Raw genomic sequence first — 27,980 nt, forward strand, 5'->3', positions numbered from 1 at the left:
GTGACATGATAGCACATGTGTACTTTGGATTGGTGTGTCCCACCTTGTTACATGGAGAAGTAGCCCAGAACTTGATTCTTCTGTTAAGCTGAGCGCAGAGATGGGTTTTGCAGGCAGCTTTCCTCCTGTGTGTCATACAAATCCTACCTATAGCTCCAGCTGGGATCTCCAGGGTGGTGAGCGTGGGTGACCTGGCGCCTGGGTCTCTGGAGAGCTGGTGTCAGCTTGAACATGATATCTGGCAAATTGCTCTGTCTTTCTGCATGTTGCATCCCTGTCTGACTGGCAGGGAGAGCAGCACGGCCAATCTCCACAAGGCGTTTTCCACATGGCCACTGAGAATCCCAAGTCCTCTGTTCCTTTTGTGAAAGAGGATGTGAAGTCTCTCTGCTGCAGCAGAGGCTGTGCTTGCTACAGGGCACTGGAGCGTTAACTCGTGCCATCTCTTTCAACTTGCTATCACATTGCTAAACCAGAGGTGACTTATGGAGGAGGAAGCAAATAGGATGCTTTACTGAGAATTAAGGAAATCACAGTGTAAACGGCAACATCCTTTCTGTTTTCCAAGGGCCTAAATAATCCTGTGATCTGTGACTGCACCGCCGCATACAAAGAGATGGCACGGGAGCACGGCGTGAAGGGTCTGCCAACAGGAGGGCTTGGAAGGAGGAGTCCCTTTCCTTCCYCACAGGACAAGTCCAGTAAGGAAGAGGCCACTTGGAACAGCCCTGCTCCTTTCCCTGTGACGTGCAGGATGGCCGGCGTCGTGACGACTGCTCTCTGTCCTTCGGTGCGAGTCCTTGGCACACCTCTGCGTACAGAGCCGGCCTCCTCTGTCTCTCGCCCCGCACGGGGAGTTTTCAAGTGCCGCTGAACTGATCGGAGAGAAGCAATTGTTGTGTTTCCCAGGCTGACACCTCCTGCTGAGCAGCCTTCCCTGCAGGAACGGCAGTCCTCTCGCGTTACTCTGGGGACACGATGCCTCAGTGCTGATGGGACCAGACAGGATCCGTCACTGTGTTGATGCATCTCCTCCACAAAAAAGCCTAAATGACACCAGTGTCTGAGAGACAAGGAACAAAGAACAAACAAACATGAATTTCTGTTCTGTTTGCTCCCCTCTGGTCATCTCAGTCATTCAAATATGGAGTGGCACTATAGGTTTCATTTGGGGAGGAGGACTTGGGTTCTCTTCTACTGGGGAAGTGACATGAGTTAGTCCTTCCACGGATGGCCGAGGAGCCCTGCTGACCAACATGCTGCTTCTACTGGGCAGTATATATGGACTGATCTGTCTTTAACTCAGTTATAGAGTATGCCATCCTTGGAGTAGTTCCTTGCAGCAGGCCAAAGAAGGGAGCGGRTAGGGCCTATGGGGTGGTGGTGGTCAACATTTTTTCCTGTTATAATATAGGACCATAGAAGAAAAGGTTGAGAAGGACCATTGCCAAAGTCAAGTGAGCCTGTCTCTCTGTCCCAAGCCACAATAAATTCTAAATAGCTTCTAGTGTAAATTTTTTTTTTTTTTTAAAAGACCCTTTGGGCTAGAGGTTGTTCAACCTCTTCTAACGCTTCCAAAAAAAACAACAGCAACAAAAAAACAAGCATGAAATATATATTTTTTAACCTTTCTTCCCAACATCTGACTTAAGTCTTCCTTGCTTCAATTTTAAACTTGTTACTTACATCTCTGTGGTGGACATGTCTGACCAACCATTCCCTTTCTGTTTGCARCAGTGTTTGACCTTCTTGCAGGCTCCTGTCGTGTTTTGCCTTGCTGCTATTCTTGGGTCAATGAGGAGCAACTAGGTGGCCATGTTCCTGTTAATATGTGTGCATGACTGTGTCACTTCTCTGCTCATTCTCACCAAATGGTGTATTTCTCTTTGAAAACAGAACATCAGCCTTCTGACGAAAATCAGCCCTTTACAACGAACACCTGAGATGCTCTTGCTTGAACAAGATGTGTGGAACTTAGCCCTGTTAAGGATCCTGGCAATAAACCTTCAAGGCGCTGTGGCCTGTAGCTCTTGAGTACAGCTTGTCTGGTTCAACCMGGCAAGGGGATTTCCTCCAGATGTGCCTTCTGGTTTTAAAGTGGAGATTTGAGGAGATTTTCCTTCTCTTAAACAGCTGCTACCTTCTAGTTTTGGAAGTGAAGGCATTTTATAGATGGGTGGATTAATGCTTGTAAAAGAGTTTTGGCTGTTCAGCTTCACAGGATTAAAGACTGATGTGTACTGCTTTTTTTTATCCTAAATTTCATTTAGGATAAATGGAGTCTATTTTGCACCTTCAACAACTCCCATCAGGTAGGTGGCTTGACTCTCATCTCAGTTAAGTTGTACCAGTTGAGCTGTGTGTTYGAGTTGTGTGTTCTGTAACAGCCTCTCCTTGTGTGTGGCAGCAGCATTTGGAGATGTGCCATAATTGTTCTTTCAAGTCACAGCACTTCCAAGTGCGGTGGTGGTGCCTGTGAGACTGGAGAAGAGGAGAAGATCTATTACAGCTTCCTCTAATCCCTGGTAGGACGCACTACAGCTCCCTCCAATCCATTGCCCCATATTTTTAAGACATGGATTTAGATGCTGTGATTTGAGACTACAGCACTTCTGCCTGTTCTACCAGTGTGGGGCTCTGCATTGTGGCACCTGGCTAGAGCAGTAACCCAGTGCAGTTAGGCACACCATGTGCCAGGTGTGCCCACTCTAGGTCATGCTTTGGAAACAGGTCTGTCCTCACCTGATCTGCTGTTGCAATCATGGATGACAGAGCTGCGCACCCAACCTAACAGTGGGTGTTTTTTTTGGAAACAACATGCCAAGGCAGAGCCACTGCTATTTATTCTTCCAGTTTGGGTTATCTGCAGGTGCAAAACCTGCAGATGGAAATCAGAACCAAGTTCTGTTCTGTGCTGTGTATGTCCAGAAGCTGTACAGTTTCTGTTGTCTCTTTCATTCTGCCATGCCTAGCAGTCTCCATGAAATGTGTAGATGAGGCACTCRGGGACATGGTGGTGGTAGGTTTACAGTTGGATTTGATGATCTTGAAGATCTTTTTCAATTGCTATGATTCTAGCAGGCCGAGGCAAACCAAAGGGAATTGCTGCATGAAATTGCAGTGCATCTAACAGAGGTAGAGGGAGTTGCTAAGAACAGGCCGGTCAGGCTAGAAACATACAAATTACTTAAGGATATCCAGACTAAAATCCTTCTATATAGTCTTTTGGGCCCTGTAGGCCATCTGCAGGTGAGGGCCTCACAGAAAGATTGTGAAGAGCTGGCTGATTAGAACAAAACATGTGCTTTCAGCAACCTGAGAAAATAAAAAATAGAAAAAAAATAGAAAAATAGAAATAGAAAAAATAAAAAAATAGAAAATAGAAATAAAATAAAAAATAAAATAAAAAATAGAAAATCTTCTATTTAAAAAAAAGAGAAATACTTCAAACTGAGCAGCCGGAGGTCTGAAAATAGCCATAAGTAACCTGTAGCTCTATCTAATTCCATAAATGTCTATCTCGGGGGTTGGATGAAGAGCTGGGCCCACCAGCTTGCCTTTCACTGGGAGGCAAACCAGGCTGGAAACTAAGGGTACAAGGGTGATGGTAGCAAAGCTTGCAATGAAGCCAGTGAGTCTTGTCCCTGGCTGGCCCCTGTTGGGAAAGAAATATGTTTACAGGCATCAGGTCCCCTACCTGCTGCAGGGACCGCACGCTGGTGATGACACTTCAACTGTGTTTTAATAATCAGCAGCTGTTATTAAGTACTAGCTACTCCACCGGCTTAGATGCATCTCTTTAAATTTAAACGGGATTAGATAAAGTAGAGAGATTATTAAATACCCAAATGAACGTTAAGCACATATATTGGAGGCTTAACAACTCTGCAGCAGATTGTTAAATTGCTCTAAATATTTCCTTACTAGTCTGGGGGTATTTAATTAAAACAACCCCTCTAGTCCTCTGCAAAGTGCCTCGCAGGCTTGCAAGCCCTGTGCAGGGTGGGACCCTAATTGGCAGTGTTACCATTAGTCTGAGCTGTGCTTGAGGACAATTAAAAAAACAACAGCCCCCCTCTCCACCCCACCCGGGCAAACCACCCCAAGCCCCTCTAATTAGTGTGAGAAATGACGACAAAACAACTCCGAGTGTCTCCAGTGACAGGTGCACAAATAACAAGGCTGATGAAAGATTTTGCAATTAAGATTGTGCTATGAAGATTAATGGGATATTTTCATAAACTGATGTAAGATTGCCTGTAACCCAGTTGTCTCCACATTGCTCTGTCTTCTGCTCACCAACTCTTCTGCATCCTTTTTCAGAGTTCCCCCTGCTCCCTTGTTTTTTATTTTTCCTGGTCTCCATGGGGTTTTGTTGTGAATCCAGTGCTGGATTCAGGATTCCTGTGTTTCCTAGCATTTTCCTTCTCTAGGCTGTTGTTGTCTGAATACTGGGTTTCTGCTCCATTTAAAGTTCCTGGCTCTCAGGAAGTTCACGTGGGATGACTGCACAGCTCCATTCCAATGCAGGAAAGTGCGATTCCTGTCGAGCATGGGGTAGTGAATGACTGCAGATATTTCCAAAGTAGATCAGCCCTGACTTGCACAAGAAGGACCAGGCCRTGCCAAAATGTCTTTTAGCCTGATATTTGAAGGTGATGATGTTGAGACCATCCATGGAGCTGAGGCAATTATTCCCTGCCTCCCTATTTATATATTTGTGGTTTTGGAGCCGTTGGATTGGTTTCCTTGGCACTGATGACCCATGATCTCAGAGGGTTTAGCTTCCTGCTAGCTGCATGGGAACGCGTGGCAGAGGGAGACTCTTAACACCCTRAAGAGGAGGAGCACGCACGTGTGCTCAGCCCTTATTAGCCCCCAGAGGATCTAGCTGCACAGCACACACGTGTAGCACTAGGGACGCGTGTTTGTGAGGATTCCAGAGGCCCGTGGGCCACRTTGCCCACTCCTCCTTCCCAGCAGTGTCTCCCTTGAGTGTGCCAGGAAAGCTCTGAACCCGGATCAAATGTGATACGCCCCTGTTTGATAGGCAGCCCGCCAAGAGTGGGACCTGACACCCCCCTCTTTGATGAGGGAGAAGGGAGAGAGGTTTGTGCCTACYTCCCAAGCCTCTTTCTTTCCCAAAGATGTTTGCTTCTCGATGCTGTCATTGCTACTTCATTATTCCTAATTGCCTGTTAATCTTGATATCTCCAAGCTAGGCTATTACATGGAGAATTTACATTTTTAATTTAGTGGAAGCAGTGATTGGACACAGCTCCCAGCCCTGTTTTTCCTCCTGCCTTGATTACTGTGATGCAGCAGATTTGAGGTCAGAGTTCCAGTTCATCTGAGCTTACTGGTTGGCCCCTGCTCTTACTTGCTTTCCTTCCTGACCTTGCCATTGGCTCAGGTGGTGGCTTTTTGCTGTGACTTTCCTGTGTGATTTTGGAGGACRTTATTAGGAGAGTGGGTCACAGGGGTGAGATAGGGATGTTGGTTCTGTCCAGCTAGAGCAGAGTGTCCTCTTTCTCACTGCTTGCTTTTTCCCCTGCCATGTGTCCATGCAGTGACGTGTTAGAAGAGATGACTGGCTTCCCCGGCGGCCTCTCACCAGCTGTGGACCCCGAGACTGCCCGGAACCTGCAGAGATGGGGATGTAAAATTCCATGTGAAAGGATTTCAGAACAGTTAMACCTGTGACCCTGAAACCAGGACAACCACTCCCACACCATCCTCATTGCCGCTCTTGGAGAGGTGTGTAACCAAGACCACAGTAAGTTGCTCTTAACCTCCTGATCCAAGAGCTCTCTCTGTGCTTCTCCACATGCCTGCATCCCTAAAGAAGTCACTATGTTCTCTTCTTTCCTACAGCTTGTTAACACTTTTAAAATGAGAGTTTATGCTGTACAAAGAACTTGCCTTAGCAAGTTTTCCTGTCTGTGTGGAGGGACCTGCGCACTTCAGGCTTCACACACTTTTTTTGATCTGTGTTTAAAAAAAAAAAAAAGAAAAAAGTCCAGGAAAAGGCGGGAGGATGGATTCCATCCTCTTGAGGAAGAGGCACTAATTGGTGGTGACTTAAAAATACCACTTTTCCTGAGCATAGTGACTATCTGATAATATTCCACTCATGAAAGCAAATGAGCAAAAATTAGGTCTCTCTGTCTCTTGTCCATGTGCCTTTTTGACCTGATATCTTATTGTCTTTACTTTTAATTGCTCAGCTGTTGCCCTATTAGTGTCACCACTTGGCACAAGGCAGGGGTTGTAGCTGAAGTGCTCTGGCTGCCGTTGTGTGGGGTGTCAGGCTGGATAAATACAGTGGTTCTTCCTGTTCTCACAAATCTCCTTGCCCTCCCCCTGCTCATCACAGAGAAGCTGAAAGCAGTCAGCAGAAAGTTAGAGCAGCCCGAGACTTAATGGACTTTCTTGCTGGCTCCGCTGTGTTCTGCAAAGCCTCCTCGTGTCAGCTCCTGACAGAAACTCACTACTCAGCTCCGTAATGAGTCTGGGTCTGTGGGTCAGAGCTTCCCAAGCACCACCTATTCCTGAGCTTTGGAAAATCTCCCGCGCACTGAATGCTCAGGGCAGACAGGTGCTGTAGCTGCTGACCTGCCCACCTGCACGTGCGGGTCTGGGAACTCATCCTGCACATGCAGGTCTGGGAGCTCAGCCTGCCGGGTCCTGGGCTTGCTGGTCCCTGTAACCCGCCTTGTCTCTTCCCAGTGTGACAGCCTCTTAAAGCGCTGTCATCGCTACTGGGTGAATTCCTCAGCTGAGGTTATGATGGAGGCCAGATACGTAGAGTGCTGAGACTGGCTGTGGGGAAATGATGCTCCTTGGTTTAGTATAATCTGTCTCCAGGTCTGCATCGTTCCAGCTATGCATTCCAGGGCTAGGTGTGAAGGGCCTGTGTTATCCTTCCCTCTGGTTTTGAGGCCTCAAATTTGTAGCCCCCTTGTAGCCCCTGGCAGAGGGAGAGTCTTCTGCAGTTCTCCCTGGGGTCATGGTCTAAGAATCTCCCTGCCATGTGGCTGCCTGCTCCATCTCCTGTGCCCAATATATGTGTCACCAACCGTAGTTCCTGCTGAACTGTAGCTGCTTGTCCTCCCTTCCCAGGACGAGGGTTGCTAATGCCTCTGCAACACGTCACACAGAAAGCACCACGAGGAAGAGGAGGGCTCAGCATGTGCTTGGACTTCGTGGCCAGCTCTAGACCAGAAGGTAGGAAAGGGCTCTGTGCCAAAGTGTGCACAAAGATGCTTTTCTGTGCCCTGCCAGAAAAAGCACAGACRGTGCCAAACTGAGCCTGCCAGGGAGCACGTCCTGTTGTCTTAGTTGCTCCTAGCTCTGCTGTGACTCCCATGAGTGGCTCCCTCTTTGCACTGGAGAACTTAGCCCAGTGTGTGGCTGTGTCTGCCTGTACAGTGCTGCTGGGTATCCACGTGGAGATGTGCTGATGCAGTTGATGGCTCCCAGCAACTAGTGCTGGACTGGCCTGAGTGGAAACTGGGGAGCAGTGTGGCAGTGTGTGGRGAGATGCATCAGTCTCAGGAGCCTCTTTTGAAAGTTATCCTGCTGCATGTGCAACCTGAGGGAGACCAGGGCCTGAGGGCAAAGCAGGATGTGGCCTTGTCATTAAAGATGCTTTGAAAGGAGCAGTGTGAGTGGGAAGCAAATTTGTGTTGAAAGGCAAATTTAGTTGTTGGTATTTTATAACCAGGGTCCCTGACTTTTGCAGATGTGGTTTTATTATCCGCTCCCTTCTTAATAGCTATTTTATAAATACTGTTATGGAGAGGTCTTGGTGGTAATATTTAAAGGAAAGCTCAGCTTTGTTTTATCTCAAAAGTGCTTGCTTCCAGCTCAGAATAAGGACTGTAATGCTACAGAAAGAAGCTGAGCTGGAACAAAAGGAAATCTATTCATTAACTTAAATCGTAGTAATTTTAGCATGACCCAAAAGGAGCCTGATGAATCTAACCCTCTATTTTTCCCACATCCTTCCTAGCATGTGCCCTTTTTTATATCTGAGGTTTGAAAGCTGACTCACWTCTAGATTAGGGCAAAATCTGGGGTGGTTTTTTTTTTTCTTAAAGATTAGAGTCAATGCTTTTGCAGCAGTTTTAGTGGGGAGAGAAATGATTGTCATTGATTTTGATGTGCAAAAACTGAAGTTAAGCTGTCTGCTTGCCAGTTTCCTAGTCATTGGATTTAATTTTTCTGTGTGCTTAGACACCGAGAGGTCAAACTAGGTTCCCTGGGACCTGATGAATCTCCCTGAGTYGATTTGTCTGATTTGTGCTGGTGTTCAGAGATCCCCTGTTCCTGATGAGGGGGATCTGCTACTGCTGAGGCAAGTAAGGAGGCTGGGCCCCTGACCTCCCACAGTTTGACTGGCATTCCTAAGAGCCTCTAGACCTCTGCACCCACCAGCATGGGCTAGGACCAGAGCTCAACTTTTCTTGGAGGACTTTTATTGCTGTAGCTTTTCTTTTCTTTAAAAAGGGGGGCTTTCTGTTCTGATGCAGCCAGAGTTGTAGAGATGAGCAGAAGGAAAGGAATGTCTCAGAGGGAGAAGGGAGATCCAGGGGTGCAGGGGACCCAAGCAGGAGACCCAGCAGGTCTTCTGCTCTTTTTTGCCCTCTTTCTGTGTCTCAGTTTTCCAGTCGGTAAAACTGGGGGGAAAAGGGGGTTGATTACTTACGTAGAAGCTCCTGGCATGCAGTATTTTGCAAAGGCTCTGAAAAGTCTTCTCGATGGCAAAGCACAATGGGAGTGCAGACAGCCTCATCACTCAGACAGCAAACTCCTACGTGTGAAAACGTGAGCTGAGAGTTTGACGTATCTGCTACCCAAATGCTAGCAGGTGATGAGCAGATGGGGCCGCCGGGCGCTTGCCTGAGGTCTGCCTGAGCAGAAGGTGGAGGGGGAGCGGGGATCCGAGCACCGGGCTTTGCTGTGTGTGTTCTYGATAGCTGACACGTGGTTCTCACCAAACATGCAAAAATAGAAGCTGTTGACTTATGCGGGGCCGTGGCCCAGCACCGCTTTATCTGGGTGTACAGATGTCATGCTCTCAGTTATTTATAGGCAGTAAGCAAACCTGGAGAGAAAGATGAGAGGTAAAAAATGTGGAAAAATGTCATGGCAATGCCTGCAGGCCTGTGGGAACCTGGAGATGGGCGGCACAGATCTACCCTATCCCACTTGGCCAAGTTGCACCGATTTAAATGTTTTCCAGTGCAGCAGAGCGGGAAGCTCTGACCTACCTGGGAGATGTATGTTTGGGACTGCTCTGCCTCCCTCAGTGGCTCGTGGTGGCTCTGCCATTTAACTCATGTTACCTCATCCAGAGGCAAATGTCAGCCTGGAGGTAACATCCAAGATTTCAGAAGAGAGCTGTTGCCTTGCTGCTTAATGTTTGTTTTCCTGGCAGGAATTACTTTGTCCCATGCGGGCTGGTGTTGGGGATTGACTCCAGAACCAAGAAACAGCTGAATAGGTATGTTGTATTTTGGGGATGGAGATGTGCTCTTCTTGTGGGTAAGCAGAGCTTTGTGTTTCCCAAAGAGGTTTGTCTTGGTGCTGTCCGGAGTCCTTTTCCACGGTGGTTCCAGTCTTGCATGCTGTGACCTCCCATTCTACTTTCATTCTTGAAATTCCACCTATATGTCCCAAAGTGTTGTAATGGGCATAGAAAGGATCTGCCTTGAGACATGCAACCCCCAAATCCCCCGCAGCCTCCTCTCTGCTCACGAGGCTTCGAAGCTCCACGCGTGTCTGTGTTTCTATCTCTTTGCCCCAGTGCAGTTCCAGGAGAAGCTGGTTGAAGCTGGAGTCCCCTGAGGGAAGCAGAGCCTCGGTGCTGTGGAGGGGCTGGAAGGCTGGCCGGTTTTGTTGAGGAGAGCACAGGGCTGCTCGATGAGTCGATGCTTATGGAGAGAGCCAGAACGCGCAAGTCCTGCTTCAAGAGGAGGGCAAGTGTGAAACTTCAGAAATCTGGAGTGACCCCTGCTCTGCCTGGGAGGCATYGAGCTCTCCCCTGCCCATCTAAGGCTGGGGATAAAAGGAGCAGAGTCCCCTCCAGCTTTGAGTGGGAGAGCGACCTCTTCCCGTACCCGTCTGCTAGTGCCCACCCCAGCATCGATGCCCACGGGTCCCCAGCTGCTGGTGTTAATGTGTTTGGAAGGGAGGACAGCACACCTGATGGCAGCTCAGAATAGGAGGCAGATGATTACAGTTGAAGAGGTCGTATGCCATTGTAATCCCTCCCCCCCCAAAAAAAATGATTCATCATTCCCCATGTAATGCCATCTATTTAATAAAGCCATATTTCACTTTGTGCTCATTTTCAATGGGGCTATTTAAGTAATGGTGTTGGGTTTTCTCTTCCCCAACCTCCCCCCACTCCCATACTAAGTAGGGTTTGGACGGAGCACTTGAAAAAAGCTATTGGAGCTGAAGACTTTTTTTATATTTACAATATCTTTCAGGCCGTAGCTGAATGGGGTATTATTTATGTCAAATCACTACTTACCCTGAAATATGGGGAGAAGGAAAGCCAACAGCTGGATATGGTAATGAGTAAATAAACCATGTGTCTCTTTAATGATAGGGACATGAATTTGTGCCGCATGGGGAAATGGACGGTGATAAGATGTCTTTGACTGGAGCTGACCACAGAGCAAGGGCACCCCCAAATTTATGTTACCAGAGGGCTCCCTTGACAGCTTGCTAGGAAGGACGATAGTCTGATGCTTCAGGGGTGGAAAAGAGCTGGGTTCAGGATTGGATTTGCTGCCTGTTCTCCATGGGGTTCTGGCCATGTACAGAGACAGCAGTGCTCGCTACCTCCTGCTTGATACTACAGCACAAAACTTGCTGTGAAAATCTGGATCCTGAGGTGGCAGTTTCTGTGGATGTCTTAAATACTCAGGGCTTTTGGAAGAAGGTTGTTGAAGAGTAAAATCCAAAGGGGTCATATTGGAAAGAAGTGTTGGGAATGGGAATGTCTGTATCCCCTGCGCAGGAGGAGAAGATGCACTTGATTGTTCTCACGGTTCATTTGTTCTTTTATGTTATCTTTTCTTTTTTTTTTTCTTTTTTTTTCTCAAATTGGTGTATGTGTGTGGAGAGAGAAGCGCATCTGAGGACATGAATTTTGAMAGTGTTTGAACATGCTACAAGTGATGGTATGTGACTTGTGACTTCACCAACTGTTTGGTGGTGAAGGAATATTTCTGTCTTGTAGGTTATGCTGCAAGGGCAAATCCAGTGTGGGCAACTGATGCAAACAGTGAAAGGAAGTTGCTGGCAATGGGAAATCTCCAAAGATTCCAGAAAGCTGAAGACTGTGTAGGTATATGAAAGCTGAACAGGCATTGTGCATTCAGTCTCCTGTCCAAGGGAGAAACAGATGATATTTCCTTCTCTGGCATGTCAGAGTTTGTTCAAAGTTGGTGTAGAGCTTGGGGTTGGTGTTGTCTTGGAGCTTCAGTTCTTATACTATTTTAAGTTACATATACAGTCCCCTATTTAAAGCTGTAGGGTTTTGTAGGTTTTTTTTTTGTTTTTTTTTTTGTGGTGGCTTGTCATATAGAGATATGCTATGTTGTGCCGACTCAGGTCAGAGGGACTGTCCCTGTCCCAAGCTGCTGACACACCATGTCTTAGAGCAAACACTTATACACAGGTAAGTGGGCCCACTTCTCTTGAAACTAGTCTTATATCTTGTTCTCCACACCTGYGAGAGAAAGAGGACCTGCCCAACTGGCTGGATCAGTCTGAACAGAGTAGATTCCTCTTGATGGTGGCTAAGACCAGATGCTTTGGGAATGTATGAGAGCAGGGCGTTTATAGAAAGATTCCTCCTGCTGTATCTACTTGTCTTTTGGCAGCCCTTGATTTAGGGACTTCCCTAAATAAATGAGTCTCTTAATGTCTAAAAGAGAGTTGACTTTCAGCATGGGAATTATTTAACCTTTTGAAATTCATTTGTATGTGTTCACTGAGCCTCTGCTTTTTTGAAAAACAAAGTTATTCCTGCCCTCTACCATTGTTTTGCTGGGAGAGGACCAGAACTGTTATTTGTTATAGCTTCTCCTAAGATGCTTTGATTTAGGTTGAAAGGATCATTCACCTCACAATGCACAGACTTTTGCTGGGAGCCACACATGAAACCTAAAAAGATCTTATTGTATGTATGGGCATACTTTTTTGTCAAGATGATTATTATGCCAAGTTCAGAAAGTGAAGTCTTTGGATTTCAAGAAGCCACAAAATAAAAATAACCCTAAGACCTCCTGTCTCAATAACTCCTGTTATCACACCAGGAGCCAGAAAGGAAACAAATAAGGAAACCCTTAAAAAAAAATTAAGAGTCTTAAAATATCCCATTCTCAAAACAATTTCTATTTTTGTCCCACCTAATTGTAATTTATCTCAGTGGAATTGGAAGGATGCGGAAGCCAGGCTCTGGAGGCAGCATGGAAATGCTGAGTGGCTGAAATGTGGGTCTTGTTTTGGGGAGAGCTGTGGTGTGTTATGGGTGTTATGGGGGCTGTCATGCTTCCTGCAGACCCTTTCACTTTGTTGTACTGACTGAGTCTCCCTTGCGGCTCCTGATGAAGCTGTATCCTGTTTAGACCATAGGCTTTGGTTCCATAATGACTTGAATGGAGAGTCCTTTTGGGGATGCCACGTGAGGACATTGGGACTCTTGCCTGATTGGTGGATACAAGAGGATGTTGGTGATGAAGTAGTGAGGTATCACATACCATGGCTGGGGAAATGGAGTTTGGGTCAAGTCCTAGCTTTGGTATCCCTTCCTTCTTCCTTCCTTCCTTCCTGCTAGTCTTCACATACAGAGCTGGGGTGGTAGTTCTCAGCTGCCTTTAAAGAGTTTTTCATGTGAGGTGACATGCTGGTAGACATGACAGACATGTTGCTGCCAATTTTTCTGTAGAAATCCAAAATGTTCTTTCTTTATGGTATACCGTAGTATAACTTGGTTCTTAACACCGTGCCCATGTCAAATGCCACCTAGTTCCACCTGTGATCTTGGTTTGGGTTTGCTGGAGCAGAAGGCTCTGGCCTTCTGCGTTGGATCTATATAATCAGCTGCTAAGTCTGAATGCCTTTTGTTTAGCAAGAGGAAATTGTTTCTGTCTGCCTTTTACATCTGTACTATCACCTGAAGGAGCCCTCGCTTTAAGTTTCTAGGATTGTGTGCACAGAGAGCAACCCTGGTGGGAACTGAAACCAGAATGTCTCTCCTAAAACAAATACCAAACATCACATCTAATGAATGTTGTCAAGAATGTAAGATTTGTGGGTAAATCATAACATTGGCCAAAGGGCCAGCAGAAAAGGATAAACCTGCCACTTACAGATGTTTGAGACAATAAAAAAGGAAACTTGTTACGCTGTTTGCAGGTACAAGAAGAAAAGCCCCTTGTTGCCTGGCAGACCCMCAAGCTGCGACCTCCCGCTCTCCCRGGAGGCAGGGAATGGGTTAAGTGTGGAGGCGAGCTCTCGGCTTGCTCTGTATTATGTCCAGGTGGCATGACGTGTGAACAGACGAAAGATAAAAATCGCAGCGGATAAAATCACAGAGGAAATGGCTCTGTCTGAGCCTGGATCACGACGCCTTGCGCTGACCCCACAACCTGAGCTCCATCAGTCAAGTTGTCCTTCCCTTGACTTCTCACCCCATGCTCTGCTGCTGCTGCTGCTCCATAAAAGAGGAGGGTGGTGGGAGGAGGGGAGAAATGGCTCAGGCTGATGACTAAGGAGGGTCTAAGGACACAGGTCAAGTTCTTTCTGCTGGAGTCTGGAACAGCAAACTGAGTAATCTACCAGACCTTTATACAATGATCTTCCCCATAAAAGGACTGAACAAGCAAGCGGCTGTCCAAGGGAGTAAGCGCAGTTGTTGTCTTACCTTGGCTGGAGAAGAGGGTGGTGGATCACAGCTGGGCTGTGGAGGCCTTCCGAGATCTTTGCTGGTTGGTAGTAAGCGTGGTAGCAATGTGAGGGCCAGCAGATCTACCACTTGTCCATCAGGATGGTCTCACTCAGCCCACCAGGACAACACAGGGAGGTGGGTATGTGTAGCAGCCTTGCGAGAGACCAAGCTCTTTGATGTAATTATGTTGTTGTGCCCTTGGTGTCTGGTGATATTTGAGAGGTAAAGTCTTAGAGGGCCTCACCACATCTTCCCTGTGGACATTTCTGGGAGGAATGAAACTTTCGGTCTCCTTGTTCATCTGAAACAGGTGGCACCTGTGACAGAAACAAAGTGTGTCACTGTCCCCAAGCCAGGCAACCACAGCTGTGGGGACAGGCACTCTCCAAGCTGGATTGCACCTTGTTCTCAGAGGAGCAATGTTCGCTGCAAGGGGTGGAAAATGCTGGAATTTGCTCCCTTTGTCTGATCCAAAAGAGCCTAATTTGGGGGAAGGCCTTCTGGGCACGCTGTATAAGACATCTGTTTTACAGGGTGTTTAGAACAGGGCTCAGCTCAGTCTTCCCAGAACTGGAAAGGGCTGGAAAGAGGTTCCCAGTGGTAGCTGGCTGAGTTCCCCTGCCGTAATCATCTTTTACAGCCCTGGGATTTGAGTATGTTACCAGTGACACTGTGCTAGGACAATAAGAGGTGGAAGGGATATGTTTTGGTAATTAGGCTCTAAACTCCATGCACTTCAAAACAAAACAAAAAATGCTTTGCCTTTACTTTGATATAATGATGTGGAGAACTATAGCTCTGGTAGCTTGTAACTTGATCTCTTTAAAGGARCTTGCCTTTTCAATCTTATTTTAACTATTTCTCCATTTATTTCAGTTTAGCTTACTTTAGCCTGGTTTAAATGGAATTTACACACCAGAATAACCTACCTGGCACCCCATGAGCTGCAGGTAGTATTTATTTTGAGAGAAGGCTGCAGAAGCAGAGGAAGCTAACACTGTCTCCTGTTTTGTGGGCACAGAGCTGCAGCAGTAATGGTTTGGGCATCTGCAGATGCAGCTTTTGAGTGGCCTTCAGTCCAGTGGAGGAGTGTAACAACTTAGATTCAGCATCTTTTGAATTAGCCACCCGCTGTGTGTGCATATGGGGTCTGTAGGATCTGAAGGGACTAATACTCTGAAGTCTACATATACCTTACTAACCTTCCTCAGGAATGGAGGCATCTATGGTGGTTCTTGGGACTTGTGATGGAAGATGAAAGTTCACAAGTCCTGTCTTTCCTGGAGCTTTGCTCATCTGGGTCTTGTGAGGGATGTTGGCTATTTTCTGTTTTGTTGCTGCMTGCACTGGTGCCTGTGCAGCAATAATGACAGGGCCTGCATCTCCAAAGCAAGGCCTCCTGGTAATAGGAGSATGTGTGTGTCCTTTAACAAGTGATTTGGAGCTTTTTGAACATGGCTTCTCGGCTTTACTTTGCAATGAGGAAGGGCAGGGCGCAGCGAGTAGATCCTGTGGGGATGCAAAGGTGGGTCTTGGTTACAGAGCTGTAGTCTTTGACAGCGAAGCCAGCAAGAACAAGCGAGCTTAGAAAATGCAAGCAGTGGTTGAGACGGTAGAGAAACTGCTTCTGTGTCCTGACCAAGATGAAAACGGAAGGGAAGGAGTAACGTAGATTCACATAGTCAAGCAGGAACATGGGGCAGTCCACAGACACAGACATGAGTTTCTGGGGCAAGATGCTTCTCTGTGAACAAACCCACCCCCAGTAGCCTCCCAAAGCAGAGGACTGGATAGCTGCATGCGGGTTCCTGTCAGTCTCTGCGGATTGCCTCCTGCTCGGCAAGCAGGCGAGGGAAGCCTGTCCGTGCRTGTCTCCACTCCCGAAGAGGCTGGAAAGAGTTGCCATTTCTCCCCAGGGAAGGCGGCTCCATGGCATGACCTCCCACCTGGGGAAATGAGATCAGCAAATGACTCCTAAGTAGCGTGTCCATCACTGTCAAATTGACCATGGATGTCAAGAGTGAATCAGCTGTCCCCGCAGTGCGGCCAGAGCCAGCCCCTTAGCTGGCTGAGTCAAGCTGTGCTGACTCCCTGTGATAGCATTTTAATGTGAGGGATGACAGAGGCCTCCAAGTTAATGTGTGCAAAGAGGTGACAGTTTTGAATGTCAGCCAAAGTGGAAGGCCTGCCTGGAATTTTGTGGGGAATGAAGAGGATGGGCATGCAATTAGCCCAGGCAACGGCGTCTGCCAGCGGCCTACTGTTGCTGATGGCTTGTGCTCCTGCAGGATGGAAAGCTGGCTGCCCAAGCGGCCCTTTCCCGCTAGACGTTGGGGAACGCACGCGGAGAGGCCTGTGTGCCTGCAGACATTGCTCTTCTCAGGAGTTTCTCAAGGTCTGCAGGAAGAACTCTAACCTGGAGTTTGAGGTTGCCCTCTTTGGAGGACCTCTGGGATGTGGAAATGCTGATAGGAACATTGTGCTCTTCTGGGCCATACAAACAATAGGAGGTGGAGATAAGATCGGAGCCGAGCTGGTGTCTGCCTGCCGTTATTAAGAATAATCGGTGTGTGTATTTAGATGAGGCTTGGCTCTCAGGAACTTGGCTTGCTGCCTGTACAGCTCCATGGAGTCCCACAAGGAAGGCACTCCTGGTGATTAAAATCTGATGGTAAAGAGCATCCGAGTAATTCCTAAACAGCTTATTCATGAGAGGGAGCAAAAGCCCCCCTGATGCTCATAGTACAGATAAGGAAATAGCTGGTACAAATCAGCTCAGTCCAGCCGAGTGAATAGTCCTGTCTCTCTCCCTTTTGCAAACTTGGGCCAGACAACTCGCTTTGCTGTGCCTCTATTTGCCCCTCGTTTCATGGGAGAACAAGGCTAGGAAAATTGCTAAGAAAATAAATAGCTCCAGGTCTGCAAAGGGCCTGAAGTCTGCAGGTGGGAGGCATTCCTGCAAGGGGATGAAAACCATGACAAGATACTGAACATAGCCAAGAGCTAGGCTGAATTTATTAAAGAAAAAATGAGGAAGACATCTATGGTCAGCTTGATAAATCTTCTACCCCTCCAAGCTGCATTTCTGTGTTATTGTTTGCCTGCGATGGGATCATGACAAACTCCCTGGGCTTAGGAGCTAATTGCTGAGTTCACAGAGTTGCAGAAGTTCTTCTGTGCTGTCTTGTGGTCTGGCCCTCCAAAAGCCAGTAAAGGGCCTCTGCATTGCAGGGTACAAGCACTTCCTTTTCAATCTGATAGCATTCAAACACATCTAAAGAGGAATTGTGTTAAACAGTAATCTTCAAAACAGATGTGTTTAATGTGAGAAAGGATTTTCAGAAACCTAGGTTAGAGAACAAGATTCTCTGCCTCTTCTACAAGGGCCATTGATGTCACTGCTGCAAAAGGACGGGATGATTGGTTTAACTCTACTCTCAGTTCACAACAAGGCCATGACTTGGAGACCTTTCTGTCCTTTTGCAACCTTCAGTATGCTTTGACTCAAATATTTATCTGGGAAGTCCCAGCTTTGATGCAGGGAGGTACAAGAAAGCTTTGTGAGAGAGATTCCCTCAGTCCTGAGCAGTATTTCACCTGGGAGCTGCTTAAATAAAATCTGTCGTCTTACACATAGATGACACAGTGTAAGGAATGACAACAGCTATTGCCTGAAGGCTGATGACTCCCCAGTTAGAGGATGTGACTATAATTATGGGCAAATCCCATCAGAAGAGGTCTGCTGGCTTTTGGGAGGTCCTCAAGACTCCAGGAGCACTAACAGGATTTCCATGTTGCTGGGATGGCACTATAGGCCTGAGGGAAATGATGCTGACAGAACAGGATGGAAATCTTGACTGCTCAGATCTGCAGGAATTCACCGTTTGCTGTGCCCATGGGCATGTGGAAATGAGGTTGATGACGGCTTTGCSCACTTGTTCCTTGAACACACAGTCCCACCTTGTCATCACCGTGACATTGAGAGGTGCAGGATGGCAATAGGCCACAAAACCTTCCAAAAGAAAACCAAAATCCAAATGTGGACCACTTCTTTCTCAGCACCTTCAATATTTAGGTTAGCATTTGTCTGCTTTTCTGACTGTGGAAATCTGTGTGGATTTTAGCTGGATTCTGAAGTGAGATGATATTTGTACTAGGAAAAGTTYGCTTAAGATAAGGTGGCGAAAAACATCTAAGATGTATTTCAAGTTGCTTACTTTAAATCTAATGCTATCTTTAGGAGACTGGAGAAATCTTGAGTTTGGTTTAGCAATTTTTCTTGGCACCGCCTTGATCTTTAGATCTCTMCTGGTTTTGAGCTCTCTGGTCTGTTTCTTTTTTAGTGACCTTGGAGGAATGCTGGAATGTTAAAGCTCTTAATCCTATTGCATGAAATACCAGTCCTGCATGTGTTCAGGTGCAAATCTGTGTAGTCCAAAATTATAATTGTACTGCTCTCTAATTTCAAGTCTCACTTTCTCTGATAGCTGTAAATGTCTCTTGSAAGGCTCAATGTAGAGGGAAGATCTGCAGTGGTTGGTTATTATGATAGGACTTGCTGCATGTTCCAGCTTGTTTCCAGCACAAGACAAGAGTTCAGAGTGGATTTGATAGTATTTCTTTTATCCTCGAGGAAATCCTGTGTTTTTTGTCATGACAGTTGCAAACAGGAGTAGGGGGTGGTGTATGTGCTGCTCAGGGTGCTTCTTCATGAAAGGGATGTTTTGAAGGCAGCCCCACATCTTAGAAATGTGAGGAAAGCCTTGAGAAAGGGCTACAGACTGAAGGGAATTAAAAGCTATTTGAAGCAGTGACAAACAGGAGGGTTASTAAGGATCTGCAGGTAAGAAGGAAGGAATATTTCCTTAGAAGGAGAGAATGCCCATCCAAGCTGGATTTCCCCAAGACCATGAACAACATACAGATTAGGCTGATGTTGCTGTAGCCCTGCTCCCTCTTCACTGCCAGAGGTGCGTCTCCCTTCTTCTCCCGTCACCAACTTCCTAGAGGCCCCAGGATGCAGGTGCGCTCAGCTCGCCCTGGCTCCATGGGGTGACTGCCTCTTGTCCAGACCCTGCGTCCGGGCAGCTCTCACCGGTGTCTCTCAGAGGCAGCATGGGAGGATCTGGCCCAATGTGGCTGGTCAAGGTCCACTTTTCACCGTCCTGCGATGTTCAGTGGAGGGGAATGTCTCATCAGTCCTTGTTATGCAAAGTAGGCATTTTCCTTCTCACCAGCTCAGTTTGCACCTAATTCTGAGTCTTGTATGAGATCCCAGGTCTAATGTTAGGTCAGTATTGAGAGGAGGCACCATGAGCAGACAACCTACCTAGATTAAACTCTTGGTTGCTGTCATCCCTGCCTCCTCCACCCAAAGGCGGGAGCTGGGAGTGCTCCTTTTCCTCAAACTCGAGGCTGAGAGCTAATGCAGAGGAAAGATGCGTGCAATCGTTTATCCTTCTCATCGACAGATGGGATCCGACAGCTTTTTCCCTTATGCAGTCACAGACTCCACAGCTTGCATCTTTTCCCCTTTACTGCCAGGAATAACTTTGAGGGGGGGCTTTAAAAATGGTTCATTAATACTTCAGAAAATGTCATTTTGTGTGTGAATAGCAAGGACTGTTTACAGTACCTTTTTTTTTTTTTTTTAAGACAGGTTCTGCATTTTAAAGTTATGGCCTCAGGCCTAAGAAACTGAGGGCCTTTTTGGGACAGGTGAATTATGAATCAGCCTTGAACTCCCTTCATAGCACTGATTATTAATGTGTCCATATTGCAGGGGGCAGTGACTTAACCAGCAGGTTGAGCAGGGAGCAAAGAAGGAGACCTGAGGTCTCCAAGTGTTTATGGCAGGGCACTATATTCTTTCTCTGCCAGACAGATGGGAGACAGTGAGTCCCATGGACCTTGGAGAAATTAATGGGGCCCTCTGAAAAAACATCCTGCTTGGAAATGAAATGTTAGCTGTACAGCCATGCGCTCTGTGTGGCTTCTTTTATTTTTATTGGCCCCTCATCCATTCAAGTTGTTGCCTCCTGCCTTCAACCCAACTCCTGGTGCTGGGAGAGGTTTTGGGAAGCGCAATTTGTGGAGCACTGGGGTATCAACCAATGAGGCTTGTTTAGGAGAGACTGTTCCCTTTTCCAGGGTATTTGTGGGCCASCTGCAGCACCCATTTGCACTGCCTGGGGCTTGGGGAAAAACTGGAGATCCTTGGGTGATCCCGAGGTTTGTGATGAATAAGGAGATGTGGACATTGCCTAAGCTCTGGTCTTTCTATATTGCAGCACATCGGATGGCCGGAGCCCATGCCCRTCCTCCGTGAACCCTCCCTCTGTTATCTCCAGGTATTTGCAGGTGCTCGTGCTGCCTATGGTGTTGGCGGTTCCATGAACCACGTTTACTGCAAAAAGGGTTTGTTTTGCTGCTTCCCAGCAGAGTTAGCTTCTGAATGACAAGGCTTTGAAGGGATCTTGTGCAGGCGCCTCCTTTTCCATGCGCAGCCCTTCCCAGGGCTCTGCCAGCTCCAGGGCGGCAGCTGCTGTCCTGGCTTTTGGGCTTCTTTCACTTTTGCTGTTATAAAACAAATTACTCAAGGTGTTTGGAAGATGATGAGGCTTAAGAATATCACTGAAGTTTTTGTTTTGAAATACAATTTTAATTGAATTTGTAGTAAAAGTCATTTCAAGATGAGCAAAAGTAAACTGTTATCTCAGAAATATTGCAACATTTTGGTTTTTCAGAATAAAAATATTTCAATATGAAGAGCCTTCAATGTGAAAGGGTCAGTAGTGATTCGTAGAGTGTTTTGATGTTACAAAGTCTGTTTATAAATTGCATATGTRTATGTTGGGGAACATTTCTACCTGCTTGCACCAGCAGATGAATAGGCAGGACTGTCATTGGAGGAAAATCTTAGATTTTAAATAGACAAATTGGCAAGTTATTTCATCTGTGGATGCTTTTGCCTGCTAGCAAAAGAACAATTTTTCACTTGCCCAATTCAGCCTTTGGCCAAGCCAAAAATTGAAGCTGGGTCTTTTGAGTTCTCGTCCAGTGTCCCATGACAAGATCCCTGTCTTTTCTCTTTGTTTGTGGTTTGTGATTAATCGTCCCAGTCTCTTGATATTATTTCTGCTCTGCTCCCCGAGTGTATRATTCGAAACTTTATAAGCAGGCCATAGTAAATGCATGTTACATACAAAAATATGGGTATTCATCAAAGTAGCACAGCTGCTCCGGGAACAATGGTGCTAAGGAAGCCCATTCATACTAATTACAGTAGCACAAAGAATTGTCGCGAAATTTGCTGGCGGTTCCAAAAAGTGGTTTGGCTTGACCTGAAACATTCTCTTTGGGGAAGAAGTTTTTGTCTAGTAGAACATTTCAGTTTAACTCCAAATACAGCGTTTTCTTTCAGATCCTAAGGATTTGCTTTAAATTGAAATGAAAAAGCAGAACATGAAAACGTTTCATTGTAGGTTGAAGTAGAACGCTGTTTTGTGTGTATGTGGCTGGATGCTTTGTTTCTGGATTTCAGATTTTGGATTATTTTAGAAGGAGCTTGGCAAAAAGGAGCAAATGGGTGAACTGTTAATAGGACTGACATGGCCTTTTGGGAAACCTCCCAAATCTGAGCTCTTTAGTTGTAGAAAGATTCCCTGATTCCTCTGCAATTGCTCAGGAAAAACACCCAGTCAATGGGTCTGAAGCTTCAAGTCCTGGCAAGCTGTCACCGCCCTGCTTTTCTTCTAGGAAGATGTTCTGTGCAGGTAATCTTGGTTAGGCCTGGCCTAACTGGCCCTGGTCTGGACTCCTCTTATCGTGCTACTTGTTATGGGAAGAGAATGGGGGAAATTCCTCTTCTAAATGTTGCCGAGCCCAAAGGAAACAAGTTGTAATTACCCTCTGCATACTGGTATTTCCGTGTAATCTTCTGATGGCATTCCAACCATAAAATAATATTTTCCCTTCTGAAAATACCTATTTAGAAAAATGTTTAGAAAGTTTGGAAATGCATAATTAAGGTATCTAGCCAATTCCTGGGTTTTGCCTTGTAATTATTGTTTGTTTATTATCACCCCGAATGACTTCCGCCACCCACTCAAGCTTAACTTTGCCCCGCAAATCTGTCAAAATAGACACACATATCAACACTGCAAATTACTATTACAACAGAAGGAACAAACTTCCTTTTTCTCTCAGATGAATCAATTTTCAACATAATTTCACAATCGTGCAGTAGGTTGAATGATTTACTGCTGAACAATCTCTGCCTGCCTTCCTCCTTCATTGCCTGCTCAAACCTCCAGGTCCCTCGTTGTGTCATGGGTACCCCCAAGAACTGTTGTCATTTATAGCATAAAACATCGTATCAGACAAGACCATTCCYTGAAACTGCTTGGGTGCTGGGACAGTAGAAGGAAAGTCTGCTACAGATACCTCATTTTAAGTGGAAAAGCAGAATGTTTCCAGCCAACAGCCACTTTCCTGCTTTTCTACTGGCCTGTGGGGTTCCACATGCTAGTGGATGGAGAGTCCAGGAGAAGAGGTGCACGAGCTGAGGCTTCAACATTTGCTCCTCCATGTGAGTCAATGGGAAAGCATTATTTTGTATTGTTTCAAACACTGATTTTATTGAACAGCCATTCTGATGACTGTGTTGATAAATGGAAATTATTGCCATGTGTAGACAAGTTTCTCTATGTCCATGAAGCCAATTACAAAACTACTTTTACTCTATTTTTTGTACTAATCCTCCTAAGACTCACCAACAGATGCTAACTCTTCTTCAGCAGCAGAGGATAACGTGAGTTTGTCTTAAGGAGACTCTCACAACACAGGACGATATTTGCCAAAATAACCCTTTCAGTTTGCTCTGTTCCTGCTCTTATCTCAAGTTGTTCTGTCCTTCTTACCAGTGTCCTGCTGATTCCTTTGGCCTTAGCATCCTGGGACTTGGCAAATMCTTTGAGCTGGTTAGGTTTTGGCAAGCACCAGCAGATGTGTTGCTGAGCAGTTCCCATGTAAATCTGTGTGGGACTGTCCCTGTAGTGGCCGTGTCAAAATCTGGAAGGATCATGCTCGTGCATACCCACATGTTGGTCCACGTACATTTATTTCCATTTTCTCGCCTGCATGTGCTTACTCGCAACAAGAAGATTTCCTGAGTATATCAGCTAACTAGCAGCAGCACTTTTTTATTTTAAGAAATATTTCTTCCCTTTCTATGCTTTATGGCATAGGGAAACCATAAAGACTGGGCTAACAGCTGATATCAAGGCTGGGCCACACAAATTGCTGATGGAGATGCAAACACACAGCAGAAATCTCCAAGACTGATTCCTTGAGGAGCTTTTGCCGAAAAGCCAGCGGCAGTGAGCCAAGATCTCATGGGATGGCTCCCATCTGGGGTGTTATTACAGGTTCCTGTTCATGAAACCCTTGTTCTAACCCGCTGGAGAATGTTGCATGCTGCAGGATTTCTTCAGGATGATCTGTACCACGCTTCAGGCAGGGCCTCCCAGAGGACTGGCATGTCACAACAATGTAAGGTCACAGCTTGATTCAGCTGGTAGGTAAGCGGGGACAGGGAAGGATCTCTTTGTTCAGCTGGAGCTTTCTCTTGGGATGCCAAACTGGCCCTGGCCCAGATAATACAGGGGAAGGGCCCCCATTTATGGCAGTTGACCTATTTTTTCTCTTCTGCTTCTCCACTTCATCTTTGGGCCTCTGTTGGGCAGCTGCAGTACCTGTGATGTGATGCAGGAGGTTGGTCAGATGCTCAAGCAGCCTAAGGCCTGCTATTTGCAATGCAGTTCAGCTCTGGGACCCTCATACCCTTCTCTCTTGTCCTTGAGTCCTGGGGTGGAGAAAGGCCCACTTTTTTTTCTGAGACTAAATAGTGAAACTGTTTCATCTCCTGGGCAATGGCAATTCCTTGGTGACATGTGCTCAGAGAAACGTGTTTGCCTTGTTCTGTGGCTGTGCTGTGGGCAGCTTCACTGGCCAGGATGTGATTATTATTATCTTGCACTTCTGCACTGCAGTGTAGTGATGACTGCAATTTATCAGGCTATTCCCTGGTGGACTGGATTTGACCTGAGCGCTAGAGTGTCTCGGTGCTTCCAACCAGCTCCAATCACGTGAAGCTCACGCCAGCTTTCCTGGAAGGCAGTCTGATCTGGCGGGAACTGCCTGACACATCGCCATCAATGCATAATAACCTTTACTTTAAAAAAAAAAAAAAATAAAAAAAAAAAAAAAAAAAAAAAAAAAAAAAAAAAAAAAAAAGGAAAAAAAAAAAAGAAAAAAAAAAGGAATAGAAAAACAACTTTCTGCACATGATCCCACGGTAACCCTAGCAATATGGGCATTAACATCCAGAGAGCTTTCTCCTCTGGAAGGGGAGAGTTAATGGGTTTAGATTATTTGTGGTTATCTGGATTTCAGATTGACACCATAAATATTCAAACTCTGAACCTGGCTGGATGCAGCCGCTGTTGACTTTTGTATGACCTAGCTGGAAACTTTAAATCAGCTGTCGACTTGACTTTCAAGGGAATGAAATGCTCCAAATCCACTAGATAGCATCTCCTTGGTGTTTTATTACCTCCTGAGAACCTCACTTTGGTAGGGACCCAAATCCAGCCTCCTTTCAGAAAGAGGAGCTTTGTTAGCCTTGTGAAGTCGTTAAACCTGCCGCGTGGGAATAAGAGTGTCCTACCTTGTGGCAGTACACAGGGCCTATTATATAAAATGCACATGATTAATACATAAGTGAAATGAGTCCAGATGCAAGGCTASCATCATATTATTAACAGGCTAAGATAGATCTGCATCAACAGTTTTCTCTGTCTGCTAGGTCTTCATTTTTTGAAGTATTCCTTTGTCTTTTAAGGTAGCCATTATAGGACTTCTGTGCAAGCACTAGAGATACTTTTCTTGTCACACATGGTGCGATGCCATTGTGTTCAAGAACACGTGGCCAGTTTGTTGAATGCTGTGTAAATCAGAAATTAAATGCTGTGAGCTGCCCCAAATACGGATAGGGCCAGCAATGCTGTGCCAGCAGCTGTGGGTTCCCACCCTGGTGAAGGACGTTCTTGTGCCCAGTGACTAGGAGCAGAGCAGCCCTGYGATACCGGATTCATCACAACACTCAGCCTGCGTTGAGGGCCACTGTCAGATTAATGGATGTCACAGCAGCCACAATGTCAATAAAGGTTATGGTCTACTCTGAAGCAAGAGACCCAAATATCATTTAAGTAATTGCATGGTGACGGTGGGGGAGATAGCAATAACATATCTGGCTGCTCAGCATGTGCCTCCTACTCTAATGAGCTGGACACAGCATCCAGGGATGATGCTGTGAAGATGTCGCAGAGCAGAAAGAGTTTAAGGTCAGATGCACTGCAGGAATAGAGCTGGGGACTCCTCGCTGAGGAGGGACATGCACTGAGAAGTCAAGACCTCCATAATTCCAGGGGATATTTTGAAGGGCTGCCTGCCTCTCCTCCCCAAGCCTTAATCATCTTGGCCTACCTTTCCAAAGAAGTTACTGCATTTGATTACTCAGCTTTGAAGCAGGCATGGTTTTGCAGCAGTGCTGAGAACTCGAAGCTGACTGTCATGTGGTAAGAACGGTGCCCTCAAGTCCTCACAACATAGCGGGGGTGGCCCAAGATAAGAGCTGTTATTGAAAATGCAGGAATCTGTACTGACAGCTTTGGTCTAGTCCTCTAATGTAATATTTTATTTGGTCTAAAAGATTTCTGTTTCAAATTCCCCAGGGAATTTAAAATAACTGTTCAATGAGTAGCCCTTGTGTGAAGCTAAGTGTGAGAGGTGATGGCAATAGGCTTTTGGCAAATGATCCCAACAGAGCCTTGGAAAGGCTCTCTGTCCAACCTCACAGGTTATCCCACAACTTCTCCATTCGTTTGTTTGACACAAAGCCAATCACAGGCAAATGGTTGGATCTTCAGTGACTGGAGATGCTCCCGTTAGGTTCACATTTCAGTTCTACTTCCTTTGCAGGGATTTTTACTCTTGTGGTCCTGAGCTATTGCTAAGGCATCAAAATCTCTCTCTGCTGGGGACTAGGCTCAGGGATGTGGAAGTCTCAGCATGGCTGAGCCATCGTGTAGCCATCTCCTGCCTAGACAGGGTCTTATCTGTCAGCCCGCGGGACAGGCAGTGGGATTCTGTAGAGATGTTTTTGTCCAGGCTTACTCCTGGTTATGAAGATGTTTAGCCTTCCTAATACAAATTCTCATGTCTTATACTTTCAGTATCATGTATGAATTGCTATCTGACGCGTAAGATTAATTGAATATGTAAAACAATAGGTGCTAAGAATTAATACAAGGCTTTCTAATGCAAGATGACTTTTATTCTAGTTTGAACACTTCATACAAAGGCTATAAGTACATTAGCTTTATTGATCTATATTCATAGAATTATTTAAATGTACCCTCTGGTGCTGCGTGTCAGGGATTTTCCAATGCTTGCTGCTATGCATTTTTCATTAGAGGCTAGCAAAGGCAGCTCCAAACTTTGACTGTCCAAGCAAGATCAATTGCATCTTGACAGCCATGGCCAGGCAAGTGCAGTGTGTGTTGAGAGCTGACCACTAACCGCTGGCTCAAACCATGTGCCCCAGAGCGGTGGTTTTATGGGGTCCCTCGTGGAGGCTCTCCTGCCCTGTCGGCGTTTCAGCCCTGCTAGAGCATGCTGACTATCAACATGCTGCCTTTACTGGGGTTTTTCTTCTGCATTTGATTTTAAAGAATGAAAATGGATCTGTTCCTATATATAGATGGGACTCATATATTAAAATCTTGTCTGTACTGTGCATACTAAACCTGGCCTGATCTTTCAAGGTCAGATGGTTGGCAGGTGCCAAATGTCTGTAGCTGGTTGAATTTTTTTTTTTTCCATCCAGATATGACTGGAATGTTTTTTATTTTATTTTTTCCAATTTTATCTTAAAATGCTTGTCTCTTTCTTTTTTTTTTTTCTTTTTTTCTTTTTTTTTTTTTTGACTTTCTCAGAGAGAGAGGAGGAAATGCCGGCAACTTTAATTGCTAATGAAAATTGTTCTCATTTTTTTTTCTCTTAACGGTGTTAGTTTGTAATCACTGGCCGAAGGAAATTTGAACCATTTTCAGGGAACTTGAGATGAAAAGAATTAAATTTCCCAGAGAAAAAAATGAAATTTGAAGTGTTTTTTAGCATTTATAAGTGAGATAGGTGATTAGATGAACTATGATGGCAAGGAAGCTTGTTTCCTACAGACTTGCATTGAAGCTGGGTGCRAGATGGAAGCTCTTACAGGCTCCCATTCCTCCAATGGGGCACGTGTTAAACCATGGGGAGTCTCTAGTGTCTCATGCGATGTGGAGCTTGCACTTGAGGGAGGACACCAAGAAGGGCTCTGTCCTGTAGCTGACAGTCTAGAGAAGTGAAAACTGTCCAAGTTTCCGTGTCTCTGTTACGCTGAGTTGAAATCAGCTTGCAGGTTCCAAAGTGATGAGAACACACAAGCCTACGGAATAATTGCATTAGACTCTTTCCTTGAGAACCAAGCTAAAAAGCAGCGGCGTATTTTACAAAGCTTATTAAGATGATCATTTTGCATCTCATTCAGTGTTCACAGCCCTTTYAATGTTCTGTAAGGCTTACGTTAGCGTTTTTAAAGTTCCCGTTTTAGCGTGAGCGGGGGGCGTGCAGCTGATGGGCCTCTACGGAGAGAGCACACGTGGTGCGTGCGTGCTGCAGGTCTGAAACCTCTGCAGCTTGGGAGGTGTTCGGCTCCCTCCTGCTGATGTGGACGCAGTTGTTGTTGCCTAAAGACTCCTCCAAATCTGGCTTCACTTCCTTCGGTTATTGGATGGTACCATTGTCTACCCAGCACTAAAGCCGCTGAGAAGGCTATGGCTCCGTCTCTCTCTCCGTCTCTCTCTCTCTCCGTCTCTCTCTCTCTCCGTCTCTCTCTCTCTCC

The 27,980-nt window shown here is 46.0% G+C and overlaps 1 long non-coding RNA gene across 3 annotated transcripts in view; it reads left to right on the forward strand.

Moving 5' to 3' along the window:
- The first annotated feature begins 2,256 nt into the window (after positions 1 to 2,256).
- The window catches only part of LOC112952156, a 39,550-nt gene continuing 13,826 nt past the window's right edge, over positions 2,257 to 27,980 (forward strand). Inside the window, exons 1-3 of one of the 3 annotated variants that reach the window (XR_003250335.1) lie at positions 2,257 to 2,312; positions 5,571 to 5,757; positions 7,123 to 7,227. This is a non-coding gene — a long non-coding RNA (uncharacterized LOC112952156). Of the gene's footprint in view, positions 2,313 to 5,570; positions 5,758 to 7,122; positions 7,228 to 11,298; positions 11,362 to 20,264; positions 20,323 to 27,980 lie in introns of those variants that run through there. The other 2 variants (XR_003250334.1, XR_003250336.1) reach the window with 2 other exon arrangements.

The sequence above is a fragment of the Nothoprocta perdicaria genome, unplaced genomic scaffold, assembly GCF_003342845.1.
Source record: "Nothoprocta perdicaria isolate Ctin4 unplaced genomic scaffold, notPer1 scaffold_392, whole genome shotgun sequence".
Taxonomy (NCBI): Eukaryota; Metazoa; Chordata; class Aves; order Tinamiformes; family Tinamidae; genus Nothoprocta; species Nothoprocta perdicaria.